The following is a 24520-nucleotide window of genomic DNA, read 5'->3' as shown; positions in this document are numbered from 1 at the left end:
AGGGGAACTAGAGAAGGTGGGGTCTGTTTTAAAGGTGGCTGCCTTCAATATAGGCCTAATGTGCAGGGGGAAATCCTCAGATAAATTTGAAGAGGCCCCTCGAATGAAAAAGGTTCCCCACCCCTGCAGTAGGTGAAGAGGTGAGGCCCCTCCTGGGCACCAAAGTAACATCATAGTATAGGGGGTGAAGGCCATGGGGTGCACTCTGAATTTAAAGTTAGTCCATCATCAAAACACCGGAGGGTAGCCACCTGATGACCCCAATGAAGCGCATACATCCCACTCCTCATCCCCACCCTGAATGACATCACAACTCACCACTTATCTCTCCAGCCAAAAATCTATAGTGGACCAGAAATCTAAATCTGTCATGAGGAAAATCATGTCGCAGTGCAAGGTCGTGCACTGGACTTTTTTTCTGACTCAGCACGCACCGGCAACTAGGAAGTAGGTAGTAGAAGGAACAAGAGATGACTAGAGTAGCTTGTATGGTATGCGGGTTTGGTACACCTTGGTTTTAGGGTCACAGTTCGGTACATTTTCGGTACAGTATCACCATAATGCTGTCCGGACCAAAGCTGGAATTCACAATGAACGTTATGTGTTATGAAATATCACTGAACACCACTAACTGCTTGTGTTGCACATTGCACATCAATGGCAGTCATGGGTTACGTCATCATCAGACTCCCGATTCCCGACCCGTCAGGTTGGTGGAGGGAGTAATTAACCAGTGATCTCCCCCATCCTCCTCCATGACTGAGGTACCCTGATCATAGTACTGCTCCCATTCAGGTGCTATTGGGGATGAGGCATAAATGCCATTCTTTTGTGTGCAGTGTTCATGTGTGTGCTGTGGAGTGCTGGATCACAATGACAATGGGAGTTGTAGTTTCCCAAGTGGGCTTTCACTTCACTCGCATTTTTGAAAAAGAAAAAATGTTTGGTTTTCAGGACAATATCAGACATGCCCATAATAGTATAGGGTGCATGAAACAGAATTAAAATGTTGTTCTCTTGCAGTATTGTTCCATTGCATTACCTTAACTTCCTTGTCATTTTCTAGCATGTTTGGTACTTGTCAACGGGTGGCACAATAGACTTGGAATTTTGAATTGCTGTGAATGGGCATTTTCAGCTAAATCAGTGCAAAGTGCATTTGGAGGCTGTTTTGATCCAGTTGCCTCTCCACTTACCCAGGACATCAAGAACCCACAGCATGACTAAAAGATGGGTACATGGGTGTTTGAGCATGGCTAAAGGATCGGAGTATGGGGCCTGAAACCTTGCTAAAAGTTGCAAACAACATGCATAAGCAGTTTCTAATTTGGGAAAGTGTAAAGGCAACTACAGCATTCCTCCAAATGATTCTTCTTACTAGTTTTGATTGAAATATTCTAAAAACTGCTTCACACTGAATTCGCTAAAAAGGCCTATTCACTGCTATTTCAAATGCCAAGCCTTTTGTGACACCACAAAGATTTTGGAAGGAAGTCAAGTTAGTAAAAAAGGATAAATACTCAAACCCACTACAAATGAGGGTATGACAACCAAACACAGGAAGCAAAAAAACCTGTCAATTTCTGGGAAAGCACATAGACTTGAAGTGAGTCGATTTTGTCTCCCAACTTTTTCCCTTTTTGCCATCTACGCAATCTGACAACTTCACAGCGAGTGCTGGCTTCGTTGTTTGCAATTGCCTTTGCATTGGGTGACATCACTAGGCAATTTGACCATTTTTTGCATCAAAAGACCACATTTCGAGGGTGGAAACAGCCAGAATATTGATTCATGGGTTGGCATGTGAGCAAGAATTAAGTTGTGACTTGCTACTCTCAATTAACTCTCACAACAGGGTTTCTGGCCCATAGTCGATTAAGTTATTGTTCTTCCAAGGGTGGGACAAAATGTAAATGTTACCACAACATTAGCCAGAAAGGATGAGAACAGAAAAATGGTCTATGAACAACACCTATATGACCACTGAATTTAGCCTATGCAATGTATATGGAGATGATCACTTTTACAGACAACCCCCATTAGTTGAAGGAACTATTGTTTATGTTAGGCATTTACTTTTGCTTTGTTTACTTACAATATTGTATATCGAATATCGATTCAATTGCATATTTCAACCTGAAATGGATGCAATTTCACTTAACACTTCCATCAAGTGCTTTAACTATAATTAAGTGACATAGTGACAATATTTATACTGCAAAAATATAATTTCTATTTAAGGTTGCAGTTGCATGTTTAAAAATGTACATAAATAAAAAGTGAAATACATATATGTCATGAAAATATATTCTAAATGTAAATCACCATAGAGTCTCATTACCGAAATTAACAATCCTCATTACCGAAAGGTACTTAAAACATTGCGGAAATGAGAATGTGTATTGCGGTAATGAGATGGCTCAGCACAATAATGCTAACTGTAACTTGAGTAATTATGACATAGCTAATTCATGACCATTGTTGAATTCTGAAAAGGAATACCCTATTACCAAGCAAGTTTAAAATGAAAAAATCTTTTTCATTTCGAAATATTGACTGATTTCGGTAATGAGAACCACTTTTGTCGTATTTGCATATTTTTGAGACAAATTGTGACATTGTACAGGCACAAACAATAAGGCTGACTAATCATGTAGCAATCTTGAATCTCCTGTTAGTACAGATGAATTGGAGGTAGTTTCAGCTCATATTGAAATTCTGATGGCTTTTAATTGTAGTTCTGAAATATATTGCGGTAATGAGAAGAAAAACTTGGGGACACGATCTTTTCTTGAAATATTCATTAGTGTTCATTATTTAAATTGCCAACAAGGAACACTTAATGAAACTTCGGACATAGACTAACGCTCTTGTAGTGTCATTTCTGTATTTTTAAAGTTTTTATTATGTTTTACCCTAATTCAAAGACCAGAAATTTTGGTCGGGACACATTTCGGTAATGAGAATTTGCCTATAAAATGCATAAAAAGTGGAAAATAAAAATAATATTTCTTAAAATGAACTAGTGTGCCAGAAAGTACACGTCTCGCTCTTCAGTCATGTATATTATCAAAAGAATCCCTGTCATATTTAACCATTAAAAAGTCATTGCCATTGTTTTTTTTAGCTTCGTGAGAATCACCCGTGTGCATTTAAAGTATTTGTGCCCACACCTGGGTGCCAGTTTAACTCATCCCATTTTGTGACAGCAAAATTCGATTACTGCAGTGCCTTTAAATAGAAGTGGCTTAATTGGAGCCCAGGGTTGCAGGCAAGAAAATTTTGCTGAATGTTATACTTCTCACTTTGTTTTTGTCTTTGAAGTTACAATTATGGCATCAGTCGAGTGAATGTTTAAAAGAATCCATGGTTTAACACAGTGATGTGAGAAAGTTTGGGCTACCTTTTGGAAAATCATTATCAGTATATCTCTTGTTTAGCTTTTGAAGTAGCAGCTGATTAGATCAGCAAAGGTGAGCTCTACTTCATTTTAATGGTCTACATACCTTCTTTAGGGTTCTGAGTTCAAATTGTGAATATAAATGTGTTTTCATTCCCCAAGAAGTCCAGTAAGTAGCCTATTTTAATGGAAAAAACCCCACCTGAATCAGAAGGCCTACTATGTTTACAGCAATATATTCTGAAGTGCTAGCTAATGTCACTTAACAGGCATTGTCTTTTAGAAAAAATAAGACTCACCAAAAGCTGCTTGTTACTGCTGCCATCCCATCTGTTGTGCTATTTTTTCCTTAATCTCCCATTGTCGCACTTAACTTTTGAAAATTGATGAGAGCAAAACACCTTGTCCTTCCGTATGTCAACGAGTTGAAAAAACACTGGCAACACGGCTTGTTTTGAAAAGGCTACCCCATGAGATTTGACACAATGTGATCAGGAAGTGCATAATTTGATACTTCACTCTAATAGCTGTCAAATATTGTGTTGTGATCAAATACCCAGATGAAATATTCAAATTGTGAATATGTAAGAGTTTTCATGCTCAGTGTCAGTTATGTTCATCACAGAGTTATCAAACTCAACATTCTAGAAAGAAAACCCAACAACAACAAAAGTAAAAACATTTTTACGAGTTGGGAGTCAAATCATGGCGAGTAAATAGGCCTACCTAATTTTATGTGACATATGAGGCAATGTGTAAACATTTTAAATTTAAGTTACTGCTGAAATTAAATTACTGCTTCAAAAACACAGCCAGAAACAAACCAATATAATGATTTCCCAAACTTTCTCATAGCCTTATTCTAAACTATCAATGATCACATCAGTGGTGGTTGGAGGAAAGAACAGTTGTGTGTTCACCTCTGCACATGGTCCCGCTGTTACAATCTGCGGTTAGCTGCAATAGGTGCACATTAGCGAATCCAGGTGACTTTAGAGTGAGATAGCCTACTTACTGTAGAACAGTCGGAGGATGCGTGGCTCCCTCCAGGCATGAACTAAATCGTGCAGTGTCTTTCAGACTGTTACCATTGAAGTATTACACACTTTTTTAATTGCACAGCATGTTGTTCCTTATCATGTGCCTTCCCTGATATGTCCTTCGAAACCACTGAATCTGCCTGAATATGGTTTCTGAAAATGCATGTAACATGAGTGCTTTTGTTCACAAAAGGCTTAAAGAATACGATTCATCCATGAATCAGACCCGTTGTTTAGACTATAGCCTAAAAGTACAGAAGTGAAGTGCAGGACCAACTTTAAGGGGCAGATTCTGCTTACTACTGTAAGTCACTGACAGTGGGTTAGGACTCTGGTTTATAATACTTGAAACATTGGACATATTGAACCAAGAGATTAATACCCATACATTACATTCCTTAGATTTATTATTATTGCTGGGATGGAAGCAAACAGTGGACATTACAATGGACTTTTTCCACAATTGACTTATTTGTTTGAAGATGTCTGTAGACGTAGGAAAAGTTAAAAAAAAAACAACCTTCAACACGTGACTTAACAGAGCAACTAGTTCGCATCAAACTGTGCCTGTCGTAAGATCAGCTGATTCTGAGGTCATTGTGTATGTTTTTTTGTTTGTTTGATTTTTTTTGTTAAAACATCATTCTAAGGGTCACTGTTATTCTACCTCATTAGGTACAGTGAAATAACCGCTGCAATAACTGTGTCATATCATCCACTACTTGTATTCACAATTCATCACAAATCTACTTCTACTTTTGACACTTCCACACATCTGTCTGCCTGAATATCTTCCACTGCACAGGAGCTGGAGGCTGGTCGCCGCTGGACTCCAATAAGTACCAGTGGGTGGAGATCAACCTCGGGGAGCGGACTGAAATCACAGCCATCGCCACTCAGGGCCGATATGGCAGCTCGGCTGTTCAGTGACACGAGACAGACAGTATCGACAAGAAGACAGCACCGGAGTGAGTTGGCAAACTCCTACCTTTAAGATTGTCTTTCTGCTGTGTGCGTGTGTGCGTGTGTGCGTGTGTGTGTGTGTGTGTGTGTGTGTGTGTGTGTGTGTGTGTGTGTGTGTGTGTGTGTGTGTGTGTGTGTGTGTGTGTGTGTGTGTGTGTGTGTGTGTGTGTGTGTGTTTCTGTGTGTGTGTGTGTGTGTGTGTGTGTGTCTGCCTGTCAGCCTGTACTGTATGTGTGTGTGTGTGTGCCTGTTTATGTGGCCTTCTTATGTGTGCTCCAAAAGTTCCCATGTGGATACAAATAACCAACAAAGGGTCCTTTTTGGGGTCCAAACTGTAGTCCCACACATATTCAGTGTTTTCTTGGTCATTTTGTTGTAATTGGTGAGGCTGCTGCTGCTCAGCCCTGAAAAAATCAGAATAAACAATCCAACTTATCTGTCTGGTGACCCAACTACAAGTCAGAGGGTATTGATTAACTCACAGTTCAGTTGCCATTTGTAAGGATCTAACGATCCTTGCGTTATTCCCCAGACAGTTTAACTCGGCCAGACACAATGCAAAATTGCTGTCTTCCGTGTTTATTGCCTGAAGGATACTATAAAGTGCCATAGAGTGGATGCTGACTGTACTAGTAAAACATATTTTTGCCATTTGGGAGTCAACACCTGGTAAAAAAAAACATGGAAAAAGGTCATTTTACCTACATGGGAGTCAATGTGTTAAAAGGGTGGGTGATTGGGCATGCAGGGTCCAGTGATCCCGAAAGAGAAGCCGTGGCAGAAGAAGCAGTGAGAAAGTACAAAGTGCTCGTATCGATCGCTGGCTGCCTGCACAGTTGCAAGCGACTTTCCCAGGTCAACACCACAGTGAAATTCTCTCTTATCCTTGCTGCTCAAACATGCTGGGTTTAGTGTTTAAGAGACTGCCTAGCAAAATGCCCTACTGTCAACACATAGTGTTGTACACAATGTTTAAGGCATTAAGCTGATTTCGCAGGCTGTACTAAAGGTGTAGAGGTCCAAAGTAGGGGTAGAATGTAAACAGGTGAATACACTGTTAGGTGTTCTGGTTATTTTCTTATTATGGAGATGTACGAATGAATGAACAGCTTAATTTGCGCATAGAGCACGTACACTTAATGGGTCATTGTGATAATTGAATGGAGCACAACATTAATTGACCTGCTCTGTCACCTTGTAAATAAGCGTAATCAGACCACGATCACAGGTTCATTATAGAGAGGGGAAAAGAATAAAGAAAATCCTGTACTGCATTGATGCCTTAAACTGCTTCTTGTCATTTCTTTCTTTCTTTCTTTCTTTCTTTCTTTCTTTCTTTCTTTCTTTCTTTCTTTCTTTCTTTCGAATAACACCAATGCTGACAGTGTTGTGCCATTCAAACTGCACCAGCCCATGTTCGCTCGATTCCTAAGAGTTGTTCCCCTGGACTGGAACCCTAATGGAAGGATTGGATTAAGACTGGAAGCATACGGTTGCCAATACAGTAAGTACTTTATGGTGTATAAAATGACAGAGTAGGCAAAAATGCTCTCAAAAGATTGAGGCAGACAAAATGCTCACAAACTGAAATAAGCCATTTTGGATGATGAAATGTGGCAAAGCTAAAGTGTACAAGCTGTTTAGAATGTATACAACATCACTGCTGTAAAATGTTTTTCTATTCCTTGTCTTCTTCCTTCCTGAGATAAAATGTCTTCTTCACAGCTAGACAACTTTTCAGTGTAAATAAACCAATACCCATGAATGTATGGGGGCTCGCCATATAATAGCCTACATTTGCCATCTGCAAACTGATTTATGATTTGCTTTTACATAAATACATTATTGTTTTTTTAATGATAGCACCAATGATAGGAGTAGATGCATTATGGCGTAAATGAAACTGGATAGTGCTGATGGATTGTATTGGACCATCTCCTGAATCATCAAACGTTTTGGAATCCAGAGAACAGATGAACTGTCCCTCCTTTTATAATTAATAATGGTATTTTCATGGCAGTTTTTACTTGCCAGAATCATTACTGGGCAATTAAGCCAGCGAACTGAGCATACCAGGCAAGGGCGATGGGTTGCACATAAAACAGGACGCAATGGCGGCTTTTCACTGCTGGTCATAATGCATAGACGCTTGATCAACTTGTGTTGACAGTTGAACAAAGGAGACCAAAGACCCGTCAATAATAAAAGTGGAACGCTATGCTAATGCATCGTGTTTGAAGTGCTGTTATTTAAATTTCAGTGAAGTCTGACAACTTGCCGGGAATTGTTGAGTGCATTAATTTTAAAGTGTTGGATAACAGGGGCTAGCTGACTGCTTTGTTACAATGAGCTATAAATTAGAGAGAGAGTGCCATAAGAAACATTTCACACCCAGGGATGTACTACTTTTGCTGAAGATGGATTATGAAATTAATGAATGAACAAATGTATTCCGTCTAGCTAACTCTTTTGTGTCTATATGAACTCTTGCTTCATTACTGGTTTGTGTTGACTGTAATACTTTTCTAAGGCCTTTTGATCTTACTTGTAGTTGCTGCGAGTCTGATGCGATGGAGTTTGATGGGAGTAGCTCAGTGCTCTACAAATTCAGCCCCAACTCCAGTCAAGCACCCAAAGACAAGCTGTCCCTAAAGTTCAAAACCATGCTCAACTCAGGCATGGGCTGAGCCTAACGGTGGAACTAGTGAAGGGAAAACTATTATTTCACCTCAGCAGAGGTACTAGTGCTGTTTCACTTACTAATAATATACTATAAATATACTATATTATTAACTCACTATGATCGCAAAATAATGACCATATAATGCAATCTACACTCTGAATGGATGTGCATAAATAAGACAGTCAATGTAAAAGTTGTATCATTATATCTGTGCTGCTGTAGCTAATGAATGGGCGTGCTAAACACAAAACTGCTCAGTCCACAATAGGCTGGTAGGCTACCGTGTTCCCTCTGCAGCAACAGCAGTGTGTGTGTGTGCGTGCGTGAATGCACAGGTGTGTATGCTGGCTTTTTCTTCTGATGTTCTTGTGAAACTGTTAGAAGGAAACATCCACAGTTAAAATATTAAATTCATAATTGTTCACATTTAAATGCACTCCCCACAACTCTTGTGTGGTCAGTGTCATCACCATTAGTAACCCAGCTGCCATGTCCCCTTGCCTTCACATTGTTTCTCATTCCTCCCCCATTTACATTTCATTTCCTCCTTCCCAGCTCATTAGAAGGGACACTAGAGCTTATTTACATCATCAGTCAGTCAGGACTCCTCCTCTATTAGGATAGACTCACTCCACACTCCACGTTTACAGTTAGAGAGTGCATTAGTCCTCTGTGTGTGATTTGGAACGGGTCTGTGTATCACACATTGCCTTTATTAATGAACTACAAAACTCCCGACCAAATGATGTGAAAAATATAACATGACAGAAAACAATTTAAGAGTTTAGGCAGTAGGGCTGATTGTTTTCCGTATCCCCTCTGATGAAGGCCCAGAGATGGATCACAGAGGGCAAATGAAATGCTACTGTCGTAAAAAATATGTATATTCCAGGCGACAAGCAACTCAATTGGTAAGCACTGCAGATTTTTAATAACGGTACCGGAGAAATAAAATGACAGGAAACATACACAGTAAATTTGCCAGTGTTAATTTTGCAGTGTTAAGGCTTATTAACACTATTGGAGTAATTCCAACACCAAATTGAGTGAGATGCTCTCCAGTGTCAGTGACAAATGAAGTTGTTAAATTGTGTGGAGTTAGAAGTACTCCAGAGAGCCCCCGCCTCCTCGAGGTGATGGAGTTTGTCTGCGCCATTGTATGCCCTAGTAACAGAGAACGTAAAGAAAACGTTTGACTTTTGGTTCTCTAAAGGTTGGGGTTATTACCAAACCAAAATCTACCACTTACAAACGTTCCCTTTGGTTACAGTAAAAACCAAGCAGCCATTGGTTCCTGTTCGGTTCTGGATACGTTTCGGATACGTCATTTTTGGTTCTGTTTCGGTTCTCACTGGGTTGCCAGGAAAGTTTAATTTAAGTTCCCAGAACAATATATGTGTGGTTCCCATTCCATTCCCTCGCCGTTCTCTCACCGTACCTTTATTGCTTTTCATGTTTGTTCCCTCATCGTTTTCATATGGTTCCCATAACCTTGATGGTTACATTATAGGTCTGGTCACGTCTGGTTCCCTAGACGTGCTCCTGATGTTCCCCCAACTTTGTTTATACTGTGTTGTTCAGAGCATAAGCAATTATGACTGTCCACCCGATTAAATCATATACGTCTACATATTAGTAACATTATTTCCTCCAGATTTAATCATGTACACAATCTTTTTTTTATTTATTCCATTTCATTCATTTAACTCAACTTGGTTGGGTTGATCTAAGGTTTGGCTGTGCACACAACATCACACAAAAGATGTGTTGAGTGAAAGAAATAACTTGAGAACTTGTTACACCTTTGCCGGTAACAAGCAGGCCCCTCACAACCAATCTGTCCATCAGCGCCTGGCCAAACCTAATTACTTACGGCTGGTATATCAAGATTCAATTGCTTGCACCTGACAAAACTCCTAATCAATCTGGTCACATGGTACTCTTGAGCCTGTATATAAACCTGGACTGTCACAGTGCTTTAAATATTTGCCTGCCTGCCTGCCGGCTGGTCAGCATGGCACAGCATAGCGCTTGTTTACCTGCTTTGCAAGCAAGCTAAAGGCGCTTTTGGCTTATGGCATTTGTTACATCTTGTGCCTTGCTTTGTGAGCTAGTCAGTAACAGCACATGTTACATTGTTTGCTCCATTGTGCACTTGATGTTTGCAAGCAAGCTAAAGGCGCTTTTGGCTTATGGCATTTGTTAGCTACATCTTGTGCCTTGCTTTGTGAGCTAGTCAGTAACAGCACATGTTACATTGCTTGCTCCATTGTGCACTTGATGTAGATGGTATGGTTATATTTTAAACTTCATAAAGGAAAACATTTGGTATTAATCCCCACTAGATTGTGTTTATACATGCTCAGTTGATATTTCTCTCACATTGTGGTGCAGTACAGCATAGACTGATGTATAAAATGTAGACATTTTACATGTTTTCAGTAACTTTAACATTATCTTAAGAGAGCAGTGTGGCAAACTGATGCCAGACGCAGGGTGTTTCAGTCATGGTGGAGGATGGGAGGTGCTTAATTACCATGATCAGGGTACCTCAACTATGGTGAGAGATAGTGGGGCAGGACCAAAACACATTCACAATAATAAACAAGGTTGGGGGAACATCAGGAGCATGTCTAAGGAACCAAATATGCAACCAACAAGGTTAAGGGAACCATATGGGAATGGCAAGGGAACAAACATGACATGAACAGGAATAAAGTGACGGTGAGATAACAATAAGGGAACGGAATGGGAACTACACATATAACATTCTAGGAACGAAAATTAAACTTTCCTGCCAACCAAGTGAGAACGGAAAAATAACCAAACATGACTCTCTGGGGACGTACCCAGAACTAAACTGGAACCAAGGGCTTGTGTTCCAGGAACCTTCTTAGAACTAAAAATTGGTAGTAGGGTGCTCCCCGAAACTGCTTTACTCTTTATAGTGTTAGCTTAACACTATAAATCTAACACCAGTGTTTAACACTGATCTGGAGCAGGACCAAATAGACACTAAAACAGTGTTGATTTTAACTCTTTAAGTGTTATTTTAACACTATACAATTTACTGTGTACAAAAGTCTCAACATCACATCTCTGCCAAATCACAGACCCTCTCCCCCTACATACAGCTCCAGGCCTTTTTATTAGAATACCATGAAAAAGTTGATCTATTTCCATAATTCCATCAATAATGTTAAACTGTCAAGGATTGTAGATTCATGGCCCAGTTTTTTAACTGTTCCAATCATTATTGTTTTTTCTTTTTATATACGTTGGCCTTCCAGCTCAAAAAACCCATGAATTGGGGAATTCGCATTATTAGAATATTGTTATAAAATCACATTTTTCTTCATCAAAATTCGGGTCACATATCAGTTGAAATTTGGTACTTTCTACATAACATGCAATGGTCAATACTTGGTTAGGACATTCTCTGTCTTCATAATGGCCATGATGCGTTTAACATTGAAGTCAATGGAAAAACAGTGCATGGCAGTTATGGAAGCCCAGATATCCTTGATGCTTTGCTGTCAGCTGTTCTTGTTTGTTGACCTGGTACCCCACACTTCACTCTTCAATATACCCTGTAGATTTCCATGCCACGTTTTGGCGCTAACTCACCAGTTTAATTCTAAATAACCAGAAATGAATCCCCATTGAAAATGAATGGGGTTTAATTTCTGTTGAGTTAGAATTAAACTGGTGAGTTAACACCAAAACGTTGCATGGAAATCTTTGGGTATATTGAAGAGGGAAGTGTGGGACACCAGGTCAGCTATACAAGAACAGCTGACGGCAAAGCATCAAGGATATCTGGCCTTCCATTACTCCCATGCACTGTTTCTGCCATTGACTTCAATGTTAAACGCATCATGGCCGTTATTATTAATAATATTAAGACAGAGAGAGTCCTAACCAAGTATTGAACATGTTGTGTAGAAAGTACCAAAGTTCAACTGATTTGATGTGCACTGATGTGAAACAAATTTTGATGAAGAAAATTGTGATTTTATTACAATATTCTAATGATGTGAATTCCCCAATTCATGTTTTTTTTGAGCTGGAAGACCAAAATGTGTAAAAATAAACAATTTAATGATTGGAATAGTTAAAAAACTGGGCCATGAATCTACAATCCATGACAGTTTAACATTATTGATGGAATTATGGAAATAAATCAACTTTTTCATGGTATTCTAATAAAAAGGCCTGGAGCTGTATACAGCTCTGTCCCCCCCCCAGGAAGTCCTTTGTTCTGTGTTTCTTCTCGTAGGACCTGAGGAAGGTGTCAGTGACAAAAGGGGACTTGTTTGCCTTCTTCCCGCCATTTCCTAATTAGTCACCTTTCCCCCGGCCAAAATGACCCCCTGATCTTTTGGGAGTCAGGATGTCTGCAATTGTATTTGTTTATTATGATCCTTTTGTCACAGGGAATGAGATTTGTCACTTCACTACTGTCAGGCCAAGTTAGGCCGTGGGCCAGGGCAGGCAGGCTTGACAAATCCCACGTACATCCTCCTCAGAGATCCTCAGAATATAATATCTTATCCAGTCACTCTGTCCTCCTCTTTCCAGTACTAATGATGCCAGGTGGTGCCAAGGATGTGAAGGCATGCCAAGCCCATGTGGGGGAGAGAGAGAGAGAGAGCGGGGAGTGGGGGGTGTTGTCAGGTGTTGTCAAAGACAGCAAGTTTGTTTTTGTGAGCTGAGCGCCTCTCCTTTCCTCTCCAGTCTGATGACCAAGTTGCTCAGTGATGCCATCTGTCTATGCGTCATGAGAAAGAGATGCTCGCCAGCCAGCCAGTTCCCGCGGGGACCACTTTCTTAGCGCTTATCGCCGATCGCAGCAAATCTCCGCACAACACTGGAAATGTGATACGCCGCTAATGGCATCGTGTTGTGTAGTGTAGGCAGCTGAATCTCTACACTGGAGGCGAGAGAGACGTCGTGCCTCTTGAGCGCGCTAAAATGCAGTTTAATGTCGAGCCAGGACGAGATAGATGAGTTGTGAAGTGTTGCTGCCGGTTCCTTTGATTAAACATCAAAAATGACTCAAGAATCCATGGCTATAAGTGGGGGGCTTTTGAAATGTGGGAAAAATAATGTAAAGCGTGCACTTTAGGCTAGGGCAGACATTCAACCTAGCATGCATTATGCAGATTGTACCTTATAAATGATTTAAATGTTGCCATTAAGCAGGCGCTGGTCCAGGCCTGCTTCTATGTTCAATGCTATCATAACTGCTATCATAACAGATTTTTTTGCAATTGGGGCCTTAATCATGATGTAAAACTGTAGTATTCTACTCAATCTCCCATTGTACTTTGGAGGCCAGGATTTGGAGGCCTCTGAGAGAAATTAAGTACAACAACAACAGTCACCGGGGCATTGTTTTGCAGGTAATAAATCAGGTAATTTTGCAATATGTCCATTGTGATCAGTACTGCTAATTCCATTGCAGTCCTATTGAGGAGTAAGGAATTTCTAGAGGTTCTTCTAGAATTTTACTGGAACACTCTACAGCTCCCATAGATGTCTGTGTTAAAAATCTCGCAAAGACATTATGACATCATAATGAGAACTCAAACTTTGGGCAAATTTCTAATCACATATTTGTGATCCTCAAAGGGTTAAAAGTTTTAAACATCAAAAAAATTGTAAATTGGGAGATGTGCAATTTCTCCCAGAGGGCTCCAAATCACATGGATCCTGTAGTTCATATAATAATTAAGCCTATTAAAGGGGTATGCCACTATTTTGGGGCTTAATACAGTTAAAATCATTGGCTGGGGTTTATAAAGGCGGTAAAGTGTCTTTTTTTTCATGTGAAGCGTTGTCTTGCTTTAAGACAAGGTAAAAGAGGGAGTATGTCGCTAAGCTAGTGAAAGTCAATGCATCCATGTAGCATTGCTACATGCTACACGGATCCATTGACTTTCACTAGCTTAGCGACATGCTCCCTCTTTTAACTTGTCTTAAAGCAAGACAACTTACATGAAAAATAAGACACTTTACCACCTATATAAACCCTGGCCAACGATTCTAACTGTATTAAGCCCCAACATAGTGGCATACCCCTTTAATGATGCAATTGCAAAAAAACCTGTGTTTTCCTTTAAAAGGTACTCAGAAGTTTGATCTGCATTGGTATTCAACTCTTGCGGGAAGGGGCAGTTTAAACTTGGCTGCAAACGGGAGAGGGTGTCGAAATAGAATATTGTAGGATAACAGCGGGACCAATGAAGCACTGATGAATGTGCGTGCGCTGTCTATGCTTGCACATACATTTCTGTGCTATCTGTGCAGCATGCATGCAGAATGAGAAATTCCGATGCATTCTAGTTAGACAAATGCATTGAAATGGCCCAGTGTGCATGCGCACTGCGCAAACTGTGCAGCCATTGCCCGTCGATCACGGCCCCCGTCAATAGGCTCGTTCGTGACGAAGCAGTAAGATTTTTGCTAGGCAATGGGCATGCGCACTTTGCCAGTTTGATGCATTGTGGTTAGAACATTTTGCATTCATGCAAATTGTGCATGCCCACGTCCTAGCAAAGATCTTACTGTGTCGTCACGAGCCTAATCACATGTGCACATCCAGAACTGCTCCAGAGCTACACCATCACTCTCTCTCTACATTGCGCTACAGAATATTAACACTCAGTGGCGTTTTCTGGCTGATACCGGGGCAGGGACGAGCGGAAATGGTCAGAAATTCAGAATGAATGATTAGTATGAGAAAACTAGAGCTGTGAAGTTCACCTCACAGACCACTTCAACAAATCCTACCTGTACTGTGCTTGATGTGTTTTGTAAGCATTCCATTTTGTCATATTGTGAAAGATTGAGTGTATTTGTGCCACTGTGTGTCATCTGATGAGTTCACAGAAGGGTGACATTTTTATGTGTCTTACAAGGACATTGGTTGGTATTCAGGGGTGCTGCTGTAGTATGTGAGAAAAGAGAGTGGAAGAATCTGTCAAGGATTTTAAGCAGCATGATCAAAGACAATTCTACGAAGAAAGCATGCCCCATCAATGTTGCCATACAAAGGCCAAGTGCAGTAACTAGTATATACAGTATTTTGACAAAGTTCAGTTAAGACTGAAAAGGGTCTTCATAACACCTCATTTATCTTGTGATAAAGAAACGGTTGCCGTGTCTTAATTTAATAAACCTCTGACACATTTATGAAATATTGTAGCAGTGGGTCACACAGGAGGCATCTCCTGGTAGGAACTATGCTCTGCTTTATCACACAGCACAAAAGGCTCGAATTGGGACAAAATCACTGACGCAGAAATAGGTGACATGCTAGTGTTATCTCAGGCTAAATTTGAAATTCTTCACACATCAAAACAGCTTACCATACTCTCATTATGGGTTATTCAGACTTACTGTATGTCACTGAAGCATAAAATCCCTTTACACACTAGTGTTCTATATTAGCAAAAAAAAAAAGAAAGACAGCTTGCCCCAAAACGAGGAAGGATTTAGCATGGGCATATGAGTTAATTTATGCAGACATGGAAGGGAAATGGATGGGTATCGTTTCCCACAGAGTTCAAGCAAGAGCAACATTTATGATGAAGTGTTGTGGTGCTGCCTGCCAATAATATCACTTCATGTGGTCATGAAATCTATGAGTGCTGCATACACAAGCACCTTGGATTTATTCTACGGTTTAGTTTTTAGTCATTTTTTTATTGATTCATTTGACAACTTGGCTGACAGCCATATTCAAAGCTTTAACTCACAGCTTAACAGAATAATAATAGGCTAAGTGTCTTTCAAAAACCTCAGAATATAAAATGCAAGAACACGCAATGTCAGGGAACCTTCTTGTCCTTTGAGAAGTTATTCTCTCCCAACTCATTTTCTATGTGTGCCCAATGTGTGAAATGTACCAAATAGCTTCTTTTTTTTCTTTAACAAATCCCAATTGCCAAGACCCAAAATTCAGAGCTTTTTAGAAACACGTTGTGTCTGGTTTTCGACAGGTCTGGTCTTGACAAGTGTGTCGCGTGGTGCATTTCCATTCCTTTCTTCCTCCTCTAACAAACCAAATAGAGAGGTGAAAATTAAATCCATCCGTTGTTATGACGGACGGGAGATTGCATGTTGCTTGGCTGGTGCTGATTTGGATACAGAGTAGGGCTGCACAATTAATCGAAAATAATCAAAAATTGTGATTAAATCATGATATCGAACTAGTTATTTCGATCGTGATTTAATCGTGGCAATAGTGACCTGCCTTCGAGCATCCTTGAAGCCAGAATATACTGATAGGCTGGTGTTTCTGGCCAGATATCTGTCCACCTAAGTTTCATGCTATTGCCTTTTACATAATTGTTACAATTCAATTTTATTTTGTTCGACCCGTACGTAATTCATTCTTGGTTACATTTCCTTTTTATAATTTCAAATAAAATTCTGCAAAAAAAATAATTATCGTGATTAATAATCATGATTCTGATTTTTCCCATAATCGTGCAGCCCTAATAATGAGTGACAAAGCAGCTGTGCTGCTGCCACAGTCAAAGCCTTTCTCTCTCGCTTCTCCTGATTATGTGTCTCTCTTCTCGTCTCTCCCTTCTCCCTATCTTTCTGTCCCTCCCATCTTTTCTCTCTGTTTGTTTCCTCATCATCCCTTTCCCAATTCCCCTTGTTCATCCTCCTGCCTGTCTCATTTCGCACAGCTATGGTGGCTGTGGTTGTACCACCTGACGTCTGAGCCCAAAAATGTCTTTGACCCATTTATGAACTATAGGCCTACTTTTGATGTCACCCAGTCTTCACCGGTGCCATCAGTTGTCACCGTTTCACAAAAATACTTAGACATTCATTTTTTGGTAACACTTTATTTTAGGGATATATCTATTAGCACTAATACATACAATGTCCCTGTACAAGTAACTTGTAAGGCATGTACAAAGCAAAATCAAACATTTGTTAGGCATGTATTCGCAAATGTCTGTTCATGATTTATTGCCAATTTAACCTTAGCAAGGACCTAGTAGGCCTTACCATTTGCTTAGTACATGCCTAACAAGGTACTTATGCAGGCATTAACATTGTATGTATTAGTGCTAATATATGTATCCCTAAAATAAAGTGTTACCCATTTTTTGTATTGTTATCAGCCACTTCACTGACTGAACCAATCTAAGCACACATTCAATAAAAAAGTAGGCCTAAATATATTTCAAATCCATGTCCCTCTGTTATATTGCAGTAATGTACAAAAGTCTACTGTATGTCTGTGCTCAGTCTGCAGTCGCCTTCATTCTCAATGATCTCAACTCATCTGTAGAACTGGTGTGCTTTATCTCTTTAATGTGAATGAGTACAGAACTGACAGCCAAAGGCGCACCTTGCCACCAGGCAAGGCAGGCAGATGCTTTGGGGCCCCCAAGCCCCTAGATATTGAATAACAGCCCATACTGTACGACAGGATAGTAGTGGTGATTTTGGTTCAAATGTACACTCTTTTGCATTTTCGCTTGGGGCCCCACCTGACCCTAGAATCACCTCTGCTGACAGCCATACATACAGTACTGACAGCAGTGCAATAAAATAAGTCAAGGTGAAATGGCATATAGACTGAAGAGAACTTAATACCTTCCAGTTCAACTGTATTATTATTGAACTTTCTTTTTCAAATGTCAGCAGGATCAAGGCACTTTGAGGGAGCTTAAAAAAACCCTTTTCATCCTTTCAAAGGAAATGAGTTTGGTAGGGCAAATTCAAAGACAGACAGTCAGAACTGAATTAACATTTAAGAAAAATATGTAATTCCAGCCTCTGGATGATTACATCTCTGTGTTTTCCATTTTCTTTTCTCATTTTTATGCACATCCGACCTCCTCATAAATGTGCGAGTCTGACTCATTGACCGCCTTTTTTAGTCCCCATACCACCTTTTTCTGGCCACTTCCTGTAATTTCCCGCCAAGAAATTTCATGGTCTGTTTGGCCGTACAATAGGACGGGAAAATGAAATGGCTCTCTGTGGTCCAGTCCAATTCTTTAGAACCGCAGTGCATACTGTCCGCTTGTTTCCTGCCCACAATAGGCACAATATTTTACTGGACTGTGATTATATGATACGTATACGTAGGCTATGTTATTCATTCTTTATATTTCTTTGTCACCAGCTATGGCTTATGGCAGGCTTAGATTCAGGGTGTAGTGGGTGGCAGCACACACTTCAAAAGGCCTTCTGCTGTCTGTGGTTCAGACTTAAACAGACAGCCATCCTCGTCTCTCTCTCTCTCTCTCTCTCACTCACTCACTCACTCACTCACTCACTCACTCACTCACTCACTCACTCACTCACTCACTCACTCACTCACTCACTCACTCACTCACTCACTCACTCACTCACACACACACACACACACACACACACACACACACACACACACACACACACACACACACACACACACACACACACACACACAGAGACACATATGCTGGTCAAAGGCGGTAGACGGAACGTCCTCCACGAAACATCCCATGCCTTATAGTATAAGGCTTATACGAATAGTCCCACGATTTATACGAATGGTCCCCTCGGAACAATTCATTAGACGAAACGACCTGTACCGGTCAAAGGTTATAGCCGCGACACATTACAAGAACTAAAATAAGAATAAAATTAATAAGGAGGCTTCGTGTGAGAAAAGGAGTAATGTTTAGGGCCCGAGCTGTGGCCCTTCATCATATCAGTGCAAAGCCTTATTGTTTTCCAAAAGATTATTAGGGCCAGAGTACCGAAAGGTATTGGTTCCAGTCCCTTGAGCAGTGTGGGGTTAGGTGCCTTGCTCAAAGGTTCTTCAGCCATGGAGGGAGGAAGGGATTGAACCTGCAACCTAATGATCTACAGTCCAGCTCCCTAACCATTACACCATGGCTGCCCAGGTCTTACCGTTAAGCCCGCTGATCTGACACACAAGAGAGAGTAGGTAATAGCAAGGCAAACGTGGAGACATTCTTTGTTACTTCCTGTAGCGTGAAGACATTATTTGTTACTTCCTGTAATGACTAGACATTACTGCTTTGTTCCTTGAGTTGGTACAGTAAAACAATGCAAATGTGTTACTTCTTGCTTCTTTAAAAAAAAAACTGAATTGCTGAATTGAGGTCCTGATGTACTATGTGGACAGATGCTCATTGTTGGCATACACTGTTAACACAGCGGCACAGGTGGGAAGATGAGGAGGAGAGAGAGAGAGAGAAGAAAAATGAAATAAATAAATAGCGTTGCTAAGATTTATGCCTAGCATCCCAAGCCATTTCATTTCTCCTGCAGTTTACATTCATCAAAATGTCTGTTGATATTGTGCCTCAGTGACTCCCATTTGGCCCCAATTCCTCACCGGCGTTGGCAATATTTATCGGGCGTGCAAACAGCGAGAGGTCATTCCAAACAGCTCTGGCAACAAATGCATTTATGGCCACCGGAGCGCATTAACCTGGGGAATATCGTGCACACTTAATTGCCCCCAGTGCTATGGGGTTTGTATTGAGCGGTGTGGGAGATGGAGGATGCTTTCTGTGAGGGGTGAAAGGGGTGGTGGCTTGGCTGTTGTGTGGTGTCCGGGATCAATATGACCTTTGTGATGAAGTGGCACCAGACTGATACAGTGATCACCGCTGCTGCTGTGTGTAGCACAATGAAGTGACTGAGTTGTTGAGACATTCAATCTCTGTGACATGCTAGTGTGTTTTGGATTTGCAGTGTGTAACTTCAAAGGTATCAGTGCCGTGTGAGGAAAGCATAAACCCTTGCCACATTTTGCTTCTATCACAGGCGACTTGACAAAAGTAGCTGATCTATCCACAATGAATGGTCTATTACGCTGTACAATCAGATGCTTCAGAGCTGGTTGGGACAAATTTGTTGCAGCATTTGTAGCCTTCTGTTCAAACCTGTGATCAAGTTGTCTGATTGTGCATCTCTGTGAAATCAAGCTGGTTTTGTTTTTACTGTGTTTCCACAGAAAAAAAAACTTTGCATGGTTAATTTTGAAAGCTTAATCATATGAGAAAAATAATGTACACTGTACTTTCAGGGGTGGAGCAACACTATTCTGAAGAGATGAGTTTACAGAACGGCATCTTGAAAACAGCGATAGTGTAATCCGTCCACTCATCTATGCTATCTGGAATTAAAAAAAAAAAAAGAAAGAAAGAAAGAAAAACAAGTGGTTGCTCCACGGAAGATGCTATGAAATGATTATGTTCTCTGGAGCCTGCCATCCAGAGTGTTCCAATTATTATTGTCTAGGGAGATGTAATGAGATAATCTGCATTAGAGTCACACACCGTTGAAACAGCCACTCCACCATGAACAAGAGAGAGGGGGGAGGGTCTCTTCACCACCAAATAACACAGTTACTCATTAGAACCCTCAAACACATTTTCTTTCTATTTTCTCTTTCGTTTCTCCCTTCAGAAATACAGTGCACCTGAACACTCCTTCCCATTTTCTAGTAATTGTGTGTCTAGTAACGTCAGCAACAGCATCCATGATGACAAATGCAGAACAGCTGTGACAGCGGCTTTGCTGAAAGCGCAGTCACTAACATTGTGTACAACTCACCTATAAGTTTCCAAAGGCTTTTTGATGAGTCTCATATCACCCTTTGACTGTGGCATTTGGATAGTGGGCCTAATTACGATATTGAGTCAATGTCACCACTTATTTCCACCCACTCTTTTTTGCTGCCTCATTTCCAGTTACAAGTTTGTACAAGAAGAAAGAAAATGCATAACACATTGAAGTTAGTTTGAGGACATGGCAGAATATTGCATCTGTCAAATGGAAATAGATTATCAGTACGTTTGATTGTATATCATTTCAAGGGATATGTGTTGTTGTTTTTTTGCTGCAGGGCCAGACATATTGCACGGGCTAATGAATAGATATTCTAGAAATTGTATAACAATGGTCATTGTGCAGTTGTTTTTTTATAGGGAAGACGTTTTTTCTGCATTTTTTTTTTTACAGTAAACACTGCTGTCTTCCCCTGCCCTCTTTTTAAATAGATTAGAATAAATTAGCATATCACAATCAAAAAGGCATTTAACTCATGTACTTTGGAAAAACAGGCAAACAGTCATTAGTCTGAGATGGTGTACAGCCTTCTTTTCGTATCTCTTTTACTCTTATGTGCAGTCATGTGTGCATATGAGCACATGTTTATGGATGAGAGAGAGAGAGAGAGAGAGAGAGAGAGAGAGAGAGACAGACAGACAGACAGACAGACAGACAGACAGACTGTTAACGTAAAGTTCAAGAATGTGGTGGCACCCATCATATACTGTATATTTTTTGAAGTATTGATTACAACTTTGTTTTTTCTCCATTCCGACCATCCCAGGCAAGCAACCATCTCCCGACTTTCACACCTCGGCGTCGCTGGGGAGCCTCCTGTACGACCAGCACTGGCACTCCGTCACGATCGAGCGCGTCAGCAGACACCTCAACCTTACAGTGGACAAAAGCAGCCAGCAGCTCCACGTGCCGGCCCACCTGAGTCTTTCTGACATCAGCGAGGTGTGTTACTGGTTGATGACTCGTCGCAACATCATTCCACAAACACGCTCGGCCACCCACCCGGCGAAAAACTACAAAGCTTCATCACGCCAGTTCTCTCTCTCTCTCTCTCTCTCTCTCTCTCTCTCTCTCTCTCTCTCTCTCTATTAGGGCTGCACAATATCAGAAAAAAGGCGATAGGCTACTCTATAACAGCATGGACTATCTTGATAATGATATTTAACCGATATTTACAAATGTAGTGTTTTTCTTGTGACTAATTTGTGAAGACAATATTTTTTATTGCAGTCTCAGTATGTAATAATAATTGGCGGAATATTGACAATAAAGACTTTATTTCCTAAAGATCAAGCGACTTTAAAAATTCAAAATAATTGCTGTTTTAAAGGATAATTTATCCTTTAAAGACATTTAGGCTAAATCAGTCTTCTCACAGACAGCGTGGCCTTCAAGTTTTTTTGTTAGATTTTTTTTAAAGAAGAGGAACATATGAATGGAGCAGTTCAAAAGTGCATACTGAATTGGTGTGTGCGTCTGTGTGTAGGCCTACTTTGGTCGTCTTTTTCTATGCTAAGTGACGAATATGTCTAACTATAGGCCTAACAGAATATATCATTTTGTGTGCCCCTTCACAAGATGACTGCATGTTGGCTGGGTTTGTACTTTCTGAATGGAAAAAAAGTGCGCTGTATTTTAGATGTAGCCTACAATGTACCAGTAGGCCTATACGTGATATTTGTGTTATTCCAATCTTATTAATGAAAAGTTAATTTTAGTGTTTATCCCAGACCAGATTGTGACATCTTGAAGGGTTGCTGATGGTATAATGATTAATGAATGACTAATGAGTCATTAATTTTATTAATCTACAAAATTGCGGTCCATCCAAAGACACTTTTACTGATTTCAGACTGACCAGAACAGTGCCGGTGCTTACCTGCAAAGTAGGCCTAGGCTACCCAAGTTCATATCTGGCTCTGAGTTTTTCCACACGTGACTGTGTGTTACCCAGATGCACCTGCTGAAGATAAATTGTCGTCTCAGGTAGAAAAAACAAGTAGGCTAATGCGAACGAGCCAACTTTACGGTTCTTGAAGGCTCAGACATGTGACGTGAACACGCTGGCCGGTATGAGGTAGGCCTAAGGTGCGGGAACAGGCACCGCCACGGTTCTCAGTCGGCCTGAATGCGCCTTTTGATAAGTTGTGAAGAGAATTTAGGCTGAAAAAAACAGGATAGATTTGAGGAACTGCTGGACAGCTCCATTAATGTGTGACTTTGAGCAATTAAAAGCTGTTGAAAATGTCCTTTTGAACATGAAAGTTAAATGTGTGTAATTGGGAAACTGCTAGCAATAGGCCTACCTTTCTCTTTGTGTCGTATTATAATTAGAAATCCAATCACACTTGCGTTCAGTCAGTACACAGTGCAATTTGATTTTGACAGCTTGGGGACGGTTTTGAGATGTCATTTTGAAACACTGCACTCTCATTTACATTCTAAGAAGGACTACATGTTTCTGAATAATCAGTGGGTTCTATGTACATGCATGTGAAATTAACATATGGTTAAAGTTATCAAAGTTATATGTACTTACCCGTGAGTTAAAACAGAATGTAGTCTATAACGTGCTGCATTTTTCTGTTTTTGACTGAAATCTTCTGCAAGCTGACTATGGTGTTGGCTTTGCTGATTACTTCCTAGTTGCTAAGTAGAGATTTGGAATGCTAATGGTTGTGCACTCTTAATTATACAGCGCACATGCTTCAGTTGCGCTAGTAATTTTGCAAAGCAGGAGCCCAATTTTACACCCTACGCAGACCTATATGGCTCAGTGGCTAGGTGTGAATGGGGGATGATGAAATAATTCAACATTCTTTCCTCTGACTGAAATGTCTAACTTCCTTCACATTTTAGAAAATGGCACAACTTCTTCAGCATTTTGTTGTTTTATAAATTACTCTGTATGACTCTGTAGGCCTACTACGTACATACATACATACATACATACATACATACATATTCCTGGAAAATGTGTATAATCTGCTTTGTAATGAGCTGATTTTATATACATTACATTACATTTCATTTGGCAGACGCTTTATAACCAAAGCGACTTTCAGAAGAGGACATAATCAAGCCAACATCACAAGCAAATACAAAGTGCACAGGAAATATACAAAACAACAAGTGCAGTTGCACAGAGGGGGTTCGTTTTTTTTCCACAAGAGTACACACACAGCACACACACAAACACATACACACACACACACACACACACACACACACACACACACACACACACACACACACACACACACACACACACACACACACACACACACACACACACACACTCAAACTAAACTAAACTAAAGTAATTATCATGTCAAGGGTCTGCCCTGGGCCTTGGCCAGCTCAAGCATTAGTTTGGTAGCTCCTCTCGAAAGAGGAAGGTCTTTACTTGTTTCTTGAAGGCTGCAAGAGATGTGCTTAGTCTTGCTGCCTCTGGGAGACCGTTCCACCACTTGGGTACAACAACGGAGAACAGTCTTGACTGGGAGTACCTAGAGCGACTGGATGGCAGAGCCAGACGGCTTGTGCTGGATGAGCGCAGCTCTCTTCCAGTAACATAAGGCATTAGTAGGTCCTTCAGATAAGCTGGGGCCGTTCCTGCGATGGTTTTGTAGACAAGGATCAAAGCCTTGTGCTTGATCCGGGCGGCAATGGGTAGCCAGTGCAACTCAATGAACAGAGGAGTAACATGAGTCCTTTTGGGTTGATTGAATATCAAGTGTGCCGCCGCATTCTGGATCATCTGCAGAGGTTTTAGCGCACAAGCAGGTAGACCTGTCATGAGTG

At 40.6% G+C, this 24520-nt stretch overlaps 1 pseudogene; it reads left to right on the top strand.

Moving 5' to 3' along the window:
- The first annotated feature begins 4105 nt into the window (after nucleotides 1-4105).
- The window catches only part of LOC134460327 (contactin-associated protein-like 4), a 67386-nt pseudogene continuing 46971 nt past the window's right edge, over nucleotides 4106-24520 (top strand).

This window comes from Engraulis encrasicolus, chromosome 12, assembly GCF_034702125.1.
Source record: "Engraulis encrasicolus isolate BLACKSEA-1 chromosome 12, IST_EnEncr_1.0, whole genome shotgun sequence".
NCBI lineage: Eukaryota > Metazoa > Chordata > Actinopteri > Clupeiformes > Engraulidae > Engraulis > Engraulis encrasicolus.
This window is presented reverse-complemented; position numbering and strand designations above follow the sequence as displayed.